General features: G+C 38.5%; 1 long non-coding RNA gene across 1 annotated transcript in view; it reads right to left on the bottom strand.

The window, feature by feature from the left end:
- The window catches only part of LOC147994737 (uncharacterized), a 37,892-nt gene that overhangs the window by 6,961 nt on the left and 13,756 nt on the right, over positions 1-17,175 (bottom strand). The window contains exon 2 of the long non-coding RNA XR_015686365.1: positions 5,649-5,706. This is a non-coding gene — a long non-coding RNA (uncharacterized LOC147994737). The remainder of the gene's footprint in view (positions 1-5,648; positions 5,707-17,175) is intronic.

Here is a 17,175-nt window from a genome sequence, read left to right as displayed (position 1 = left end):
AAAAACAATAGTCTTGCCTTTCCATTGAGTCTTTAGAAGAAAATAAAAACTGGTCGCTCTGGCAGGAATCTCAGAAGTAAGCTGTCCTTCTTACCAACCCCAAAGCCTATTCATCCTGAGATGTTTTCAGAAACTTTACAAGTGCCCAGTGCTCAACATTAGAAAGAGACTGCCCTCCACTTGAGGAGGAAAAGGAGGAGGAGGGGGAGGAGGAGGAGGAGGAAAAGAAATCATAAATCCTCATTACTACATTCTAATTGTCAAACATGCTTCTGAACGCCTCCAGGCTTTAGGAAGCTAGCATCGTTTCTTTGTCTCTGTGAGACGTAAATCTTTGTGCAATTGCAACTTCTTTCTCAAGGACTAGAGAGCTTAATCTTTAAAATGAAAACATCTAAGCACTGTGGCTCTCAGCCTAAAAGGCCCCTTGGCTTAACTTCTCAGTGGGCTAAACAACTACTGAAGACTGAAAAGGGAAAAGAACTAATTGAAAACAGGATGGGTTTTTTTTTATCCATTTAGTCAGACTCTGGAAAACTGGGAGTTTTCAGATGGCTCTTGCCCCAATGTAGTTTACTGCGTCCATGGTCTGTTTGTATATCTATCTGTCTGACTGTCTGTCTGTCTGTCTGTCTGTCTGTCTATCTAGGGACTAGATAGATACTGTGTCTCTCTCTCTCTCTCTCTGTGTGTTTGTGTGTGTATGTTTGTGTGTGTGTTTGTGTGTGTGTTTGTGTGTGTGTGTGTGGTGGATAGATAGATAGTTATATAGATAGATAGATTCATATATAGATAGAGATATTAATGCACATAAAAATCTTCAGACTTCTCAATAAATATTTGTAAAAAGCTTTAACTGACAGTTTTTAAGCTATGGTCACAACTCCATGGGGCCTATATAACTGAATGTGGGAGGCACAAAAATATGGAAGGGGTAACCAGTTACTGAACATACAACAACCAAACGTACACTCACAATCAACCAGTGATAAACCTTAGGTGTCTATGGCAGCCCAGCCGGACTGCACTCTGGGTCTCATGACTCCACCGTTTCCTTGTTCTGAACACAGAGCTCTGCACTGGGCGCTCCATCCCCACAGGCAGCAACAACAAACTCTGCCTGAAACACTTCAGTTCAGAAATACGCACTTCAGCATTTTCCTGATACATGCAAAGTTTTCTGCTTTTATAGGAGCATAATGGATTAATTACGGAAAATAAAGATGTATAATACTTTCCTACTGTTTGGTTATTAAATCATTATTTGAGTCGCTCACTTGAGTTTCATTAACAATAAAAAAAACTATGAATTTTGACTTGGGAGTAGGACAGTATTTGCAACAATTTCTGAAATGGCCCTAAACCTACTTCTGCAGAGTCTCAGCGGTGATGGCTATAAAATCAGAATATGCATAAATTCTGAAGGACACTAAAGATGCTCTTTATGATTCAGTGTCAAGTAGTCACAAGATTTAATTCTCCATGTAAAAACAGACAAGCACATTCAACTTGTTTGTATATGCATTTATTTTTATCTTCGATAAAAGGTAAATTTATAAAAATTACAGAAAATTTTCTTTTTTTCTGGTTTGGTCTACCAGTTTACTTTTTCACTGGTGAAAAACATTTCTTCGTGCAATGTAGTCTAATCTTATTTCTCCTCCCTCACCTCCTCCCAGACTCTCCCTGACTTGTCAGCCATTCTAGCTGCACATCTTCTCATCCTCATTCTTCAGAGAACACATAGGCAACGCGGGAAACAAAACAAAAAACAGAAAACCAGAAAACCAACAAAAAAGAACAAAAGAAGAAAAAAAGAAAAATCACATAAAACACATACAAATACAAATACACACACACACACACACACACACACACACACACCATAAAAAAAATACAAAATCACAAACTGTAATATAGAAACAAGAGATCGGTAAAAAATTCCCAAACATTTGATATAAGACAAAAAAAAATAAAAATACAAATAAACAAAAACAACAACAGCAAGCTAAGCCTAAAAGTACCACTGAATTTGTATCATATTGGCCATCTACATATATTATGGGGCTACTGTATCTTTTTTTTTTTTTTTTGGTTCTTTTTTTTTCCGGAGCTGGGGACCGAACCCAGGGCCTTGCGCTTCCTAGGCAAGCGCTCTACCACTGAGCCGAATCCCCAGCCCCTCCATCTGATTCTTAAGATCTTTTCTGCTCCTACTGTGCACAGTTCCCTGAGCCCTGAGGGGAGGACTTGGAAGAACGTTTGTCCTTTAAGACTTGAGTATTTCAAGGTCTCTCACACTCTGTACATTGCCCAGTTGTGAGTCTCTGTCTTTGTTTCCTTCTACTGCAAGAAAACACTTGTCTCATGATGGCTGACTGAGACACTTTAGCAATGGGTATAGCAAAATGCCGTAAGGAGTAATTTTATCCCTGTGATTATTTAGCAGAACAATAAATAGTATCTGGTTTTCCCCTTGGCCCATGGCATATCTAATCTTGGGTTCTTCCTAAGACAAGCAGTATCAGTAATGGGTTCCAGCTCATGGAGTGGGCCTTAACTCCAGTCAGATAGTGGTCGATCACTCCCTTGGGATGTTTGTGCTCCTCCTGCGCCAGCTTATCATGCATGCATGATATTAACTATTTGTGGATAGTAACCATGATTAATTTACAAACTCTCTTGAGATTTCTGTATCAATTGACTTAGGAGAAAATGCTTATTGTTATTACTAAAATTCTCAGAAAAAAATAGTTGCGTGTAATGACTAAATGTATTTTAGGTTCATATGATTTGGGGAAATGTTTTCATAAACAAATAAAACAGGTACGACGGGACTTTTTATCTCATGCCCGTAATCCTAGCACTGAGAAGGCTGATACAGGAAAATCTCAACTTCTAGTCTAGCCTGTGCTACAAAGTGTATCAGCAAGGACTCATCCAGCATGGGCTACACAGTGATAACCTGTCGTAAACAAACCCACAAAAACTAACAACAGCAAAATAAGAGAGAGGAAAAAAGTCTAAATTAAAAAGAAAATCCTTGGGCCTCGAGTGGTTATCACTAAACACAATGCAAGCTTTATTTTTAATATACCTGAATTTAATATGTTAAATATTTTCACTCCTTTCCTAAGATACATACGATTAGAAAGTTATGAATTTAACCTAAGAACAAGATGTACAGCAAATGTAGTTGTTTAGTCAGGCATGATGAAACACCCCTATAGTCTTTAGAAAGTAGAGTCAAGAAGATTAAGAGTTTAAACTCATCCTTAGCTACCTACCAAGCTGGAGGCCAATCTGGGCTACATGGGACCCTGCTTTAAATAGTAAATAAATACAAAATTTTAAAACTAGTTGAGTGTTGTATATCAAACATAACAACAAAAAGTCATGTCTGCATCAGAGTCATTGACTCTGAGCTTTAATATTTGTATAACACACTTATGTCACAAAATTCATGAACATGAAGCCAACTTAAACTACGGCTAGCTTTGTTTGAAGTCTCACGAAATCACAAGCAATCTAACTATTGAAAATATATGAATTAAGTGAATTGAAGTGACATAAAGGCTTATACATAAACTTTCAAAAGGAATGTTTTATGTCTTAAAAATAGTTTTGGTATATTGAAACTTTAAAATGTTATATCGACTTCAATGATAGATATTTTGCTGGCTAGTTTTAAGTCAACCTGATGCATGGTAGAGTCCTTTGGGAAGAGGTAACCTCAACAGAAAAAAAATGACATTACAAAATTGGCCTTTAGACAAGTCTGTGGTGAATTTCTTGATTAGTGACTAATGTGTGATGGCCCGCCCACTGTGGACAGTGCCACTCCTGAGCGCTTGACCCTGTGGTATAAAAGAAAGCAGCAGAGGCAGGTAAACACCATTTTTGTGTGACTTTCATGTCAGGTCCTTCCTCCACATTCTTTCCCTGCTTGACTTCCTTCCCTGACTTCTGCTGTGATTAGCTGTAATATATAATTAAGTAAATTAAATTCTTCCCCCAAGTCATTTTTGGTCATGGTGTTTTATCACAATAATAGAAAACTTAAAACAGCTATTCCTTGACTATCTTGACCACTTCTAAACAAAATAAGAGAACAAAGCATTGTCTGTGTCTGCTGTTCTCCCCTTAACTTTTTGAAGCACAATCTCTCACTGAAGCTGGAGACAGCCATTTCCACTAGACTAGCTGGCCAGCGAAGTCCCCAGGATCTGCCTGTCTTTGACCCCAACTGTGGTTGCAGTTGTATGTGGGTAAACTGTCACTGTCTTCAGACACACCAGAGAGGACATCAGATCCCATTACAGATGGTCGTGAGCCACCATGTGGTTGCTGGGATTTAAACTCAGGACCTCTGAAAGAGCAGTCAGTGCTTTTAACCACTGAGCCATCTCTCTAGCCCCCACACCCAGTTTTTATGTAGATACTAGGAGTCTAAATTCAAAACCTCACACTTGCACTCAAGTACTTTACACACTGGGCGACTTACTTCCCCATCCATGAAATACTGACTTGAATAGTCATGTGAGAAGAAATGTAAATGGAGGTGGTCAGTGGGAAACAGAAAATAGGGGAGTTTTACTATAATTTGAAAAGACATAATAAATAAGATAAGGAAAGAATGAAAGAGAAAGCCATGGACATTTGCCAACATCACTCTCTGGCCTGCCACTAATTAGCAGCCAACCTTCATTAAGAGCAATGCATATACTGAAAACTGTATTTAAAACATGATATTCGCTCCCATATAAACTTTGCATCAATTCTTATAATACTTCTATGAGATAGGTTTCTCTTTTTCTTACTTTGTAGAAATAAAGCAAAATTGAATTACAGAGAGGTTAGATAATCATCCTAACACTATTAATAAAAAGTGAGCCTGGGGCACGAACTAGCCCAGTGCAATTCTAAAACCCTCTTTCTTCTTTAATGACTTTAAAAAAAAGCAAATTAAATTTTATGGATGAAGAAGAAAAACTAGCAGAATCTAAGTAACATTTGTTTTAAGCATGGTGATCGAATGAACTCATCAGCATTTGCTGAGAATTCATGAACTGTTAATGGGCCTGTGGAAAGACTACACCTATGCTGATGTCTACTTGAATAGAGCTCTTTAATTTAACTCCGGGCTATTTAAATTATTTGGCTTCTCGGACGCTTCCTTTAATAGGCCTTGACCTGGACGTTGCACAAGAGCTTCTGATGACAAGCACGTCCACCATTTTAAGAAACCATTTCTTCTACTATCAAGAAGCAGATTAGAAGGAAGATTATCACTAAGTATATATTGCTGTATTGATCCAGCTGGTGGGCCTTGCAAATTATTACTGGTGGGCACATACCAATATAAAGTAGATGTGAATGAAAACAAGAAAGCCCTTCTCATCTGACTGTATAGAACTATAGATGTAATATAGTCTGACTTCTTTCTCTATGTTGGCCCATTTTTAAAAAACACCAATGGAACCAAATAACCCAAGGGCACTATTAGAAAGCAAATATGACGGACACTCTAATTAGAAGCAATTTGAACTACACAACTTACACTCTGACCTAGACCACCTCATAAAATTGAATTGAAAACACAAGGAAGAACTAATAACTGGTACGTATAGGTACACATAAATTCTTACCAGTGATGCTGATCATGGAAGAATTGGGTGAAACTGCACTTTTAGTGTTCCAGGGAAACTAGAAATAAGAAAAGGAAAGAAGATGAAATGTGAAAACTAGGACCTATTCACTTTAATAACCATTCTTTCCCACACAAAATATATCTATTTTATCAAGCAAACGAATAAGAAGTTCTCAAATTATCTTCCCTCCCTTACTCCCTCCTCCCCTCCCTCTTTCCCTCCCTTCCTCCTTCCTTTCTTTTCTTCTTTCTTTCTGTTTGTCTGTCTTTCCATATTAGTAACTTTCTGTAATTCTATATGTTTTATATAATTCTTTCTCATATTTATGTCATCAACAGTAATTTTTTTTCGTAATAAATACTTAGATAAATATAATAGATTTCTAGTAAATTCTTCAACTTCATAGTCAGCATTTTTAGGTATTTAAATGATTTTACAGCTTATCTGAACCTGTGTTTTTCAAAGTAAAACCTACAACTTACTTGAGGAGAATAAGTTGGAACAATTTTTTTTAAAAAAATGCATATTTCCAGAGTCATACAACTCAACAAACCAAGGAGAAATCTTGTTGAAATAGAGGCTTGCTAATCTTCATGGCTGACAGTGCTTTGTTTTATTGTTAGTCATCTCAGAAAACTTCTAAAGAGCTATCCATGGTCATTCCACATGAACTCTTTGTCGAAGTACAGAGAACTATGTTTACATTTTCTGCCTAGACAGACTGTGTTTCTCTGAACACCTGTTTACAGAACCCTGACTCCTGATGACCACGTAATGAGGTGGAACTTTTGATAAATAATTAAGATCAGATAATGAGGCTGAAGAATCAATGGTGACGTGTATGTTTTTGTCCGAAGGGGTGGAAACCCTTATGCGTAGAGCAAAGAGCCACCTACAAGCCACTGAGAAGACTCATCAAAAAGTGACCTTATTGGTGAACTGATTTTGAACTTCAGAATTCCCAAAGTCCTGGGAAATAAGGTTCTGTTGTTGAAGGAAATGGCGACATGATATCTATCCTATTCGCTTCAGGCCAGTAACAGGACAATGTTAATATCTTCCTTGAAGCTCGTCTCTCTTTCTTCTGGGCTTTGATTTAGTTGTTGTTATCCATTATGTTTTTTGTTTTGTTTCTGGGACCAAGGGTCTCTGAATATATAGGATGATATTCAAGTCATGATCCTCCTGCCTTGGTTGCCTCAGCTATTAATATCTATGGTGTTCTGTTACTTGTAGTAGGGTACATTATCTAGCAAGACTTCATGTTCTGGTCATACAATCCCAGCTACTGGGAACAGGGACTAATTCAGGAGTATTACAAATTCAAGGCTAGCTTGGGCAACTTGGTGAGAGCCTGTCATGAAATAAAAAGCAAAATGAAGTCACAGAATGCACCTCAGTAGGTGAGAACTTGCTTATCATACAGAAAGTCCTAGGTCCAAGTTCCAAAAGTATATAAAGGAAAGTCACTAAGACTTGAAGATGAGAAACAGAGTAGCCAGATATTTCAGTGTAATTTGGACAGTTGTGACACAGGCCTATGGAGAATTTACTGTTGGCTAGAAGCTAGATAAGTGTGAATGACACGTTAGATTCCCTCTCCCACTCCCCGTCTCCCCCCCTCCCTCCCTTTCCCTCCCCCTCCTCCCTCCCCCTCCCCTTCTCCTTCCCCTCCCTCTCGCCATTAATTTTACTCTCCCTTCCTCCTCCTCCTCATTATTACTTTTTTTCTTTTGAGAGATGTCTTGCTATGTTGCTGAGACTGGCCTCTGTCTCGAGGGCTCCAAGAATCTTCTTTAGCTTTGGATTTTACTGGCATGATAGGTCTGAGCCACCAGTTAACATTTCCCAAGATCTCTTTCTCTCTCTCTCTAATAGAAATGGGAACCAAAGAGAACATGATTTCATTGTTCTGTGGGACCTTACATAATTTATGTGTACTACTCTTCATCTCCTGGCTCCCACAACTATGAAGTTTCTTTTGACTGTTGATTTATTCTTTCCGTCCCTTCTCCCTCACTCCCTCTCCCCGCCCTCTTTTACAAGGTTTAGCTATGTATCTTAGACTGGCCTTGAACTTGAATTCTTCCTCCTGCCCCACCTCTTGAGTTCTGAGATTACAGGCAAACATCATCCTGTCCCAGTTTTTGGTAACATTTCTTAAATAACCTTTAAACATGTTTTATCATATTACTATACCGCCAATTTAATGATTCAATGTACATATGACAATCTTTGTTTTTCAATTTTCTTTTACCAATAAGGACTTGTTCCATCCTAGACTACATTGAAACTTAATAGGTACCTCAGGCTGGCCTTGAACTCATGATCCTCCTTTTCCAGCATTTCATAAGCTGGGCTTCTATGTGAATACCACCATGCTGACATATAACAAATATTTCTTCATTATTTGTGTGGCAATCAGTTTTAAATTCTTTGAAATAATATTTTGATGGTAGGCCCACAATTCAGAAACTAAAGTCAGTAATTATCACAGTCAAAGTAATGTTACTGTCAAGGGTAATAAGAAAAGAGTATTCTGTGATGAATTTAGCAACCCTTGACTTAGTACACTTTGTAATTTTTTTTTAAGCATCACCTGAGATATTGTGCATTTAAACAGCTTAGCTATTTATTTGTGTTTATAATGAACTTTTATAACCAGATACTACAATATACTGGACTGTATCTTTTGGGGTATAAAATGAGTACACATTGTATAATGGATATTCTCAGTATTTGTTTCATAATGTCACAGCCCATATAGTAAGCCAACATGTTCAATTGGTATTGCTGAATAAATGTCACACAATTTCAACAAAATAAAAGGGGAGAGAGGAATGGAGAGACTGGTCAGTGGCGGTAGGAGATATGGTCCTGTGTTGCTTACTGTTGCAACCTGGGCTCTCTTAGAGACTCAGGTAAAGTCGGGTTCTTGATTTCCACACAGAAAAGAATTTCAGAATGAGTTGGAATGAAGCAGAGTTATAATTTGTTAAGAGAATGTTTGAGAAATGGTGTAAACACAAACTTAAGCATGAATTTAAGGGAAAAGAGAGGTGCTTAGGAAAAGGATGTGAATGCCCCAACACAACGTGGTTTCTCAAAAGACAGCTGTGCTTGAGCGGATTAATATCCATGTATGATTTATTATCCATGATTTTCTGCATGAATTCCAGGCATTTTTAAAATCCATGTAACTGCACAGATTCTACAGTTACCGCGTTCAAAAAGTTTCTAAGGAATTTTTTACAGTAAATTATAACATCTGTTAGTTCTTGAGTTGCACTAGACAGGATTATAGCTGACAAGACAAAACGACAGGTTACAGGAGCTAAAGGGATCATTACAAGGTCACGAGGAAATTAAAATTTGTTTGTTCTTATAAACAAAGTTCATAATTCTGTTTGGGAGAGTCCTTGGAAGTTTCAGATTTATAGCTGGGAAAAGAGTGAACTTAAGCACAGAGGTCACAGATGCCCAGGACTTAAGTGTGGTTTACTCCTTTTTTTAACATTCTTATTTGACATATCGCTATGCAAAAGAATATTGCCTCCCAACAAATTTTGTTAAACATGATGAGATTCCAACTCCAGGTGAGGGAGTCCTTTCTTTCCTTCCTTTCTTCTTTCTTCTTTAGAATTTATTTAATTTCCCGTGTTTCTATCCAGTTTCCAATTGTAATGTTTCACATACAAGTGTGCCTTCATTCTGTGACTTGTTTGAAGAATCATTTGGGGTGGTAGGAACAATAACAACCTTGTAAATACTTAGACTCAAGTAGCAAATAGTAATTTCAAGCCAAGTGAAAGAATAAAGCAAATACTGTTACTGACAAGTTACAAATTTACCAACTGAAAACACTGAAAATCAAACATGAAGGAACTTTCCTATGGCTCTACACACTCATGAAATTACAGTTAAAATAGAACTGCGTGAAACTTTTCCTTTCTTTCTAAGTCCATAGCAATACACACTATATTACATACTTAACATGTGTTACCCTTTTGTTGTGATCTGCCATCCAAAGCATTTTTTAAGATCCCCTGTGTTTCTTTAAAATAGTTTGGAGGGACAGAGGTGACAGTGAAGAATAACATTTGATAAATGGCCTAACATTATTGCCAATAAAATCTATTATTTGAAAGCAGTCTAATTAATCTTCCAAGAACTAGTTCCAGATAACCTAATGGGTTATATAATCCACCGATCTCAAATATGAGCCATTTGTAGCACTAAGAAATAGGAAAATGTGAGATGGCTCAATGGCTCAGGGAGGAAAGGTGCCAGCCAGTGTTTGGACCCAACAACCTGAGTTCAATCTCAGGAACCCATAGGTAAAATGTAAGAACTGCCTTCCTACAAAGTTGTCCTCAGGTTGTCTGACTGCCACATGTGTCCTGTGGCATACTATCACGTGCACACATGCGCGCGCACACACACACACACACACACACACACACACACACACACACACACACACACACACACACACAGAGTAATAAAGCAAAATTCCTTTAAAAGAAATGAAGGCAGATCGCTCCTGAGAGACACAGCCAGAATACAGCAAATACAGAGGCGAATGCCAGCAGCAAACCACTGAACTGAGAATAGGTCCCCCGTTGAAGGAATCAGAGAAAGAACTGGAAGAGCTTGAAGGTGCTCGAGACCCCAAAAGTACAACAATGTCAAGCAACCAGAGCTTCCAGGGACTAAGCCACTACCTAAAGACTATACATGGACTGACCCTGGACTCTGACCCCATAGGTAGCAATGAATATCCTAGTAAGAGCACCAGTGGAAGGGGAAGCCCTGGGTCCTGCAAAGACTGAACCCCCAGTGAGCTAGACTATGGGGAGAGGGCGGCAATGGGGGGAGGGTTGGGAGGGGAACACCCATAAGGAAGGGGAGGGGGGAGGGGGATGTTTGCCCGGAAACCGGGAAAGGGAATAACACTTGAAATGTATATAAGAAATACTCAAGTTAATAAAAAAAAATAAAAAAAATAAAAAAAATAAAAAAAATTAAAAAAAAGAAATGAAGGCATGACCTAAGGCATAAAGGATATTTCATTAAACAGCTCCTTATAATACAAGCAAACAATTGTTTTATGGCTAAGGAACAAAGTTGCACAGTTTTACTCATTCGGTGTTGGCTTTTTTTTTTTTTTTTAAACAAAGATGGTTGCTACTGTGCTAACCTGCACACCTGGAGTACTATTCATAATCCTTTTGCAATTGAACTAAATATCTTCACATCCTTATTACCAGGTTGATTTTCCTGACCCCGATGATTAGAAAGTGCTCACGCAGCATTTGCTCATGTCTCCTCCTTTACCTCACAAAGGTAGTTGACTATGAGCCACACAAAGGCCAAAGAGAAATAACCGGCAACTTAAGTCCAGCAAGGAGCCAGACATGAATAAAGGTGTCAAATAGAGTCGAAGTGGGATTCTTTACCCAGGATTTTCTCCTTCAGAAACTTGTGTGGGCCATACCTGAGAAAATTGTGAAATGAAGGAAACAGGTCCGAAAGTGGCTGAAAGATGGAGATAGAAAGAAGTTATATTTGTGCACATGGTCATAGACTTTTACATGATGCTTCTCTAGAATAGGAAGAACCAGGGTCATGCTGTAGCAAATACAGATGACCGTAGGACTCTAGTTCCTGACTGGGGAGATAAGAGTACAAAAAAAGAATCAGTATCTTGATCGATTCCATTTAATCACTTGATTTGAAGCCCAGAAAGGTCTTCCTGCTAACATCAGTACTTTTAATAGCAATTATCTGTAATCAATGGTTCTTTTCTTGCAAACATACCTCTTACAAAGTATAAATAAATGTTATTAAAAGTGTGAAAATTCACTTGATAGTGACTATCATGACCTATTGTCTCACTGTCCCTGTTACAACATAGGGAGTAGTCTGCATGGTCTGATTATGCACATCAATGTAAATGAAAAGATGCTGCTGATGAGGTTTGAGCAGCATGATACAACGACTATTAAATCAAATTATTTTCCAGAGAGTCTATTGAACACCGATAGTTTTAGAAATGTCAGTCTGTATCCTTTTCTCTAAGCTCTAATCAAACACAATCATCCCTCTAAGATGTCACTGTATATTCTATGACCTTTCCGTAGAATTATTAGCCTTAATAATTTACTAAAGCAGAGCTTCTAGCATACCTCAGAAATTCTTTGGAAGGCCAATTAGCCTTGTCTATGTCACGGGGAAGAAAGAAATGACATATACGACTAAGATTAAGTACATTTTTAGCAAAGACACAGAGAATAGGTCATCCAGTCAGACTGCATAAATGTGGAGTAGAGCAGAGATAAACAAATAGCCACTAAAGTTTATTGCTATGGTGTTTGGTCTGACTTACATAAGATCTTTTATTTTACTAACTCTGTATGGTAAGCAGCCATGTATTCTTTCTATGGGTTTTGTTTTCATTGTAGATTGTGGATTAGAGTTTGTGCCAGTGATAAAAGGGAAGCAGTTTTGGAGCATATGAGTGGAGGTACCCTCAATCACAATTGGGAGGACAGGGAATGAAGAAATGACAGAAAAGCTGAGATCGGGTAGCCAGCGTAGTCTGACAGAGGAGGACACTAGCAGTATGGAAATCCAGTCAGTCTTTCATACCCCTGAAAAAGAAGGCATTTTTATTGTATGTAGTTGAGTAAGTTCAAGGTTCATTAACTAATCTCAGTAGGTGGTCTTTGTACGGGAGCTGGTTTGGCCATCTTGGTAGAGCAAGTTGTGGTTGATATTTTTTATATGCACTAGTTTTACCTAAGGGTCAATCAGTGATAACATGAACTTAGACTAAGGAAGGCATTGCCATCACTCTGAACTGGGGAAAGCTTTACCATTCCCATGGGTCTGAGGCTCTGGGGTCCTTGACATGGCCACACTCATGTCATTAATATGCATTTGCCTAAGATTTCATCTGTTCCAAGCAATGGAGTGTACACAATCTATGGGTTTATCATAGAGATGTAAGCATATCACCTTTCACTACTGTTGAAAGCTACTCATGAGGCACTTGGATGTTTTTTTGAGGGGAGTGAGGGCTTTGGTGGTGATGTGGGTGACTGTACCCAGCGTACACTATGGTTCATTCTATGTTGACATTCTACCATTGATGGTCTGCCACTGTTTGTTAATGTGTCCTCTCATTTCTAGGCATAGTTCTTGCAAGATCTCTTTTGCAGTAATATTTTCTTTTTTTACTCAATCCTTAATACTTCAATTAGTGCTCTCAACAAACCACATTTAGAGAAGCTGGGAGATGCGACAACCTGAAAAGTCCTAAGCAAGAGAAGTTGACTTTGGATGTCTGGCATCCTCGTAGAAAGCCAGGCATTGTGCTATGTCGTCTATAATCCCAGCAATAGAGAAATGAAGACAGGAGGGTCCCTAGATATCCTTGGCCATTCTACATAGCCAAATCAATGAGTTGCAGGTTTAGTGAGAGATCCTGTGATCTCACACACAAATGGCTTGGGAGTGGTGGTACACACCATTAATCCCAGAACTCAGGAAGGGAGCAAAGGTAGTTGGATCTTTAAAATGGAGAGTGATCAAAAAGGATACCCAACATCAACTTCAGGCCACCACACACATGTACGCACACAAACATGTCGGTATGTGTGACCATAAACACACATGTGAACAAAGAAGTTTGCAGGTTACATAAAGGCAATAATAAATCTTTGCCAGTAAAATGAGTTTTTACAAAAATCTTTAAAAAAAAGAAGGGGTGTTTTGCTGTTCTTTAACTTAACGTGAAAGGAAAATTTTAGCCACGAATGCCAATATTTAACAAAAGCAGAGGGATTTCAAATAACTTAGGGATGTAGCCCAACATCTTAGAAAAGTAATAATAGATTAAACCCAAAATTAGAATAAGAAAAGAAATAATAAATATTATGGCAGAAATGGTAGAAATTAAAAGAATACAGAGGATCAATTAAACTGAAGTTGGTTCTTGAGAAGGTGAACAAAGTGCTAACACTTTAGCTAAACTAATAAACATATAGCAGAGGACACCAGTAAATAAAACTAGAGACAAGAAAGAAGAGACAGGGATGGTTGTACACACCTACAATTCCAGAAGACTGGACTCAACTTGAAAAAAATCTAGGACTAGATATATTCACTACTGAATTTCATCAGACCTTTAATGAAGAAATAATATCAATAGTGCCCAAATTATTCCATGAGAAATGAAAGGAAAAAAACTGCCTCAAACATGAATAGTTGAGGAGAACCTTGCAAAAAACAAAGCCTATTCTCTCTAAAGAACAGAGATGCAGAGCATGAAGAAGTCCTCTGTCAAATGCCTGCAAATTTAATGAAATAGTGCATTTCAAAGTCAGTACACAATAATTAATCCAAATTCCTTCCATGTGGATATATTAGTCAATATTTGCAAATTAGTAAACATGATACAGCACACCAATAAAATCAAGGATAAATTTACAAGCTAATCTCAACAGATTCAGAAAATGCCTGTTGGGTATTAGGTATAGGGTCTTACAATGCAGTTTTAGCTGGCATTGAATTTGGTCTTAGCCCCTAAGTGCTATGAATAAGAGCCTACAGCATTAAACCTGGCTGGAAAAGCCCTAAGATAAAATTCAACATTCCTTCACTATTAAACAGTGCACAAATAGCTCGGGAATGGTGGTTCATGCCATTAATCCCAGCACTCAGGAGGCAGAGGCAATTGGAGCTCTGTGAGTTTTGAGGCCAGCCTGGTCTACAGAGGGAGTTCCAGGACAGCAAGAGTTACAAAAAAAAAAAACCTACCTTGGGAAAAAACCGCCAACAAACAAACATAAACAAAGAAACAGGTGTGAAAGGATCATTTCTCACAATAAAAGCTGTGTTTGAATAACTTGTGGCCAAAGGCATACAGAATAAAAAGAAAGCAAAGAGCAACAACAACAAAACCTGTTTCCTCCAATCAGGAGCTCTACGAACAAAAAGACAGAAAAGGGATACAAACATAAAAGGAGGACATACGTGTCCCTTCTGCTTGCATATTGTATGATTCTACACATCAAAATATGAGGTCTACCAGAAGGCTCTCTGAACTCATCTATACATTCAGCAGAACATCATGATAACAAACACACAAAAACCAAACAAACAGAAAAGCAGAAAAGTCTTTTTCTTCCTTCCTTCCTTCCTTCCTCCCTTCCTTCCTTCCTTTCTTCCTTTCTTTCTTCCTTCCTTCCTTCCTTCCTTCCTTCCTTCCTCCTCTCCCCCCTGTTTTTGAGACAGGTCTTACTCTGTAACTCAGAATGGCCTTGAACTTGTGGCAATTCTTCTGTCTTGACTGTTAAAGTTACATGAGTGATGCACATAAGTGGTTGATATTCTTTCCTTCACTTTTTTCCTCCATTGCTTAGGGTCATTTTAAAATCAGGCTCTACCTCATTCTATCATGTGCCAGTATCACAGGCATGTGTGACCATGCTCAGATCGCAGCTTTCTTTTAAACAAAATCACTGGAACTTGAGAAAATAATCCCACTTATAACAATCTCTAAAAGAAAAAAGAAAACTTGGAAGTGATCCTAACAAGGAAATAAAAAATCTTGACAACAAAAACTGCATTCATATTATTAGGAGAAAAGTCCCATCAATATAACAGGCTAAAGTGGATGGGGTGTGAGTAGGGGAATGCCATTAGCCCTCAACCCTACACAAAGGAGTGTAGACAACTAAAGAATTCTGGAAATGGGAGAAATACTCATTCAAGGGGAAGAATATACTTAATTAGTTATCCAATACCAAATGGCCATCCCTGAAAACATACATACAAATAAAATTAAACAGACTGAGAAGGGTGTATTTATGTATTTAGGAATATCACACACACACACACACACACACACACACACACACACGTATTTATAGAATTAATGAAAAAGATTAGAAGAAAGGGAAAATGACTTACTTATATTGCAATCTTTTTTTTTATTAACTTGAGTATTTCTTATATACATTTCGAATGTTATTCCCTTTCCTGGTTTCCGGGCAGACATCCCCCTAATCCCTCCCTCTCCCCTTCTTTATGGGTGTTCCCCTCCCCATCCTCCCCCCCATTGCCGCCCTCCCCCCAACAATCACCTTCCCTGGGGGTTCAGTCTTAGCAAGACCCAGGCCTTTCCCTTCCACTGCTGCTCTTACTAGGATATTCATTGCTACCTATGAGGTCAGAGTCCAGGGTAAGTCCATGTATAGTCTTTAGGTAGTGGCTTAGTCCCTGGAAGCTCTGGTTGCTTGGCATTGTTGTTCATAAGGGGTCTCGAGCCCCTTCAAGCTCTTCCAGTTCTTTTTCCGATTCCTTCAACGGGGGTCCTATTCTCAGTTCAGTGGTTTGCTGCTGGCATTTGCCTCTGTATTTGCTGTATTCTGGCTGTGTCTCTCAGGAGAGATCTACATCCAGCTCCTGTCTGCCTGCACTTCTTTGCTTCATCCATCTTGTCTAATTGGGTGGCTGTATATGTATGGGCCACATGTGGGGCAGGCTCTGAATGGGTGTTCCTTCTGTGTCTGTTTTAATCTTTGCCTCTCTATTCCCTGCCAAGGGTATTCTTGTTCCCCTTTTAAAGAAGGAGTGAAGCATTCACATTTTGATCATCCGTCTTGAGTTTCATGTGTTCTAGGCATCTAGGGTAATTCAAGCATTTGGGCTAATAGCCACTTATCAATGAGTGCATACCATGTGTGTTTTTCTGTGATTGGGTTACCTCACTCAGGATGATATTTTCCAGTTCCAACCATTTATCTATGAATTTCATAAAGGCATTGTTTTTGATAGCTGAGTAATATTCCATTGTGTAGATGTACCACATTTTCTGTATCCATTCCTCTGTTGAAGGGCATCTGGGTTCTTTCCAGCTTCTGGCTATTAAAAATAAGGCTGCTATGAACATAGTGGAGCACGTTATAATCTTAAAATAGAAAAGAAATAAATCTTTAAAAACCTACATATTGGGTTGGGGATTTAGCTCAGTGGTAGAGTGCTTGCCTAGCAAGCCCAAGGCCCTGGGTTCGGGCCCCAGCTCCGAAAAAAAAAAAAAGAACAAAAAAAATACCAAAAACGAACAAACAAACAAAAACCCTACATATTGAGCCAGGAATGGTGGCAGGTAAGACCCTATACCTATTACCCCACAGGCATTTTCTGAATTAATTAATTAATGAATTTTGAAAGAACACAGGAGGAGTATATGGGGTGGTTGGAAGAAGAAAAGGAAAGGGAAAATGACTTAATTACATTATAATCCTAAAATAGAAAAGAAATAATTCTTTAAAAACCTACATATTGGGGTTGGGGATTTAGCTCAGTGGTAGAGCGCTTGCCTAGGAAGCACAAGGCCCTGGGTTCGGTCCCCAGCTCCGGAAAAAAAAAACCTACATATTGAGCCAGGAATGGTGGCACTTGCCTCTAATTCTAACACTCAAGAGTCAGAGCCAGGTGGATCTCTATGAATTTA

The sequence above is a fragment of the Rattus norvegicus genome, chromosome 4 (assembly GCF_021556685.1).
Source record: "Rattus norvegicus strain SHRSP/BbbUtx chromosome 4, alternate assembly SHRSP_T2T, whole genome shotgun sequence".
In the NCBI taxonomy this organism is placed as follows: domain Eukaryota; kingdom Metazoa; phylum Chordata; class Mammalia; order Rodentia; family Muridae; genus Rattus; species Rattus norvegicus.
The sequence above is the reverse complement of the archived record's forward strand: the minus strand, read 5'-3'. Positions and strand labels throughout refer to the sequence as shown.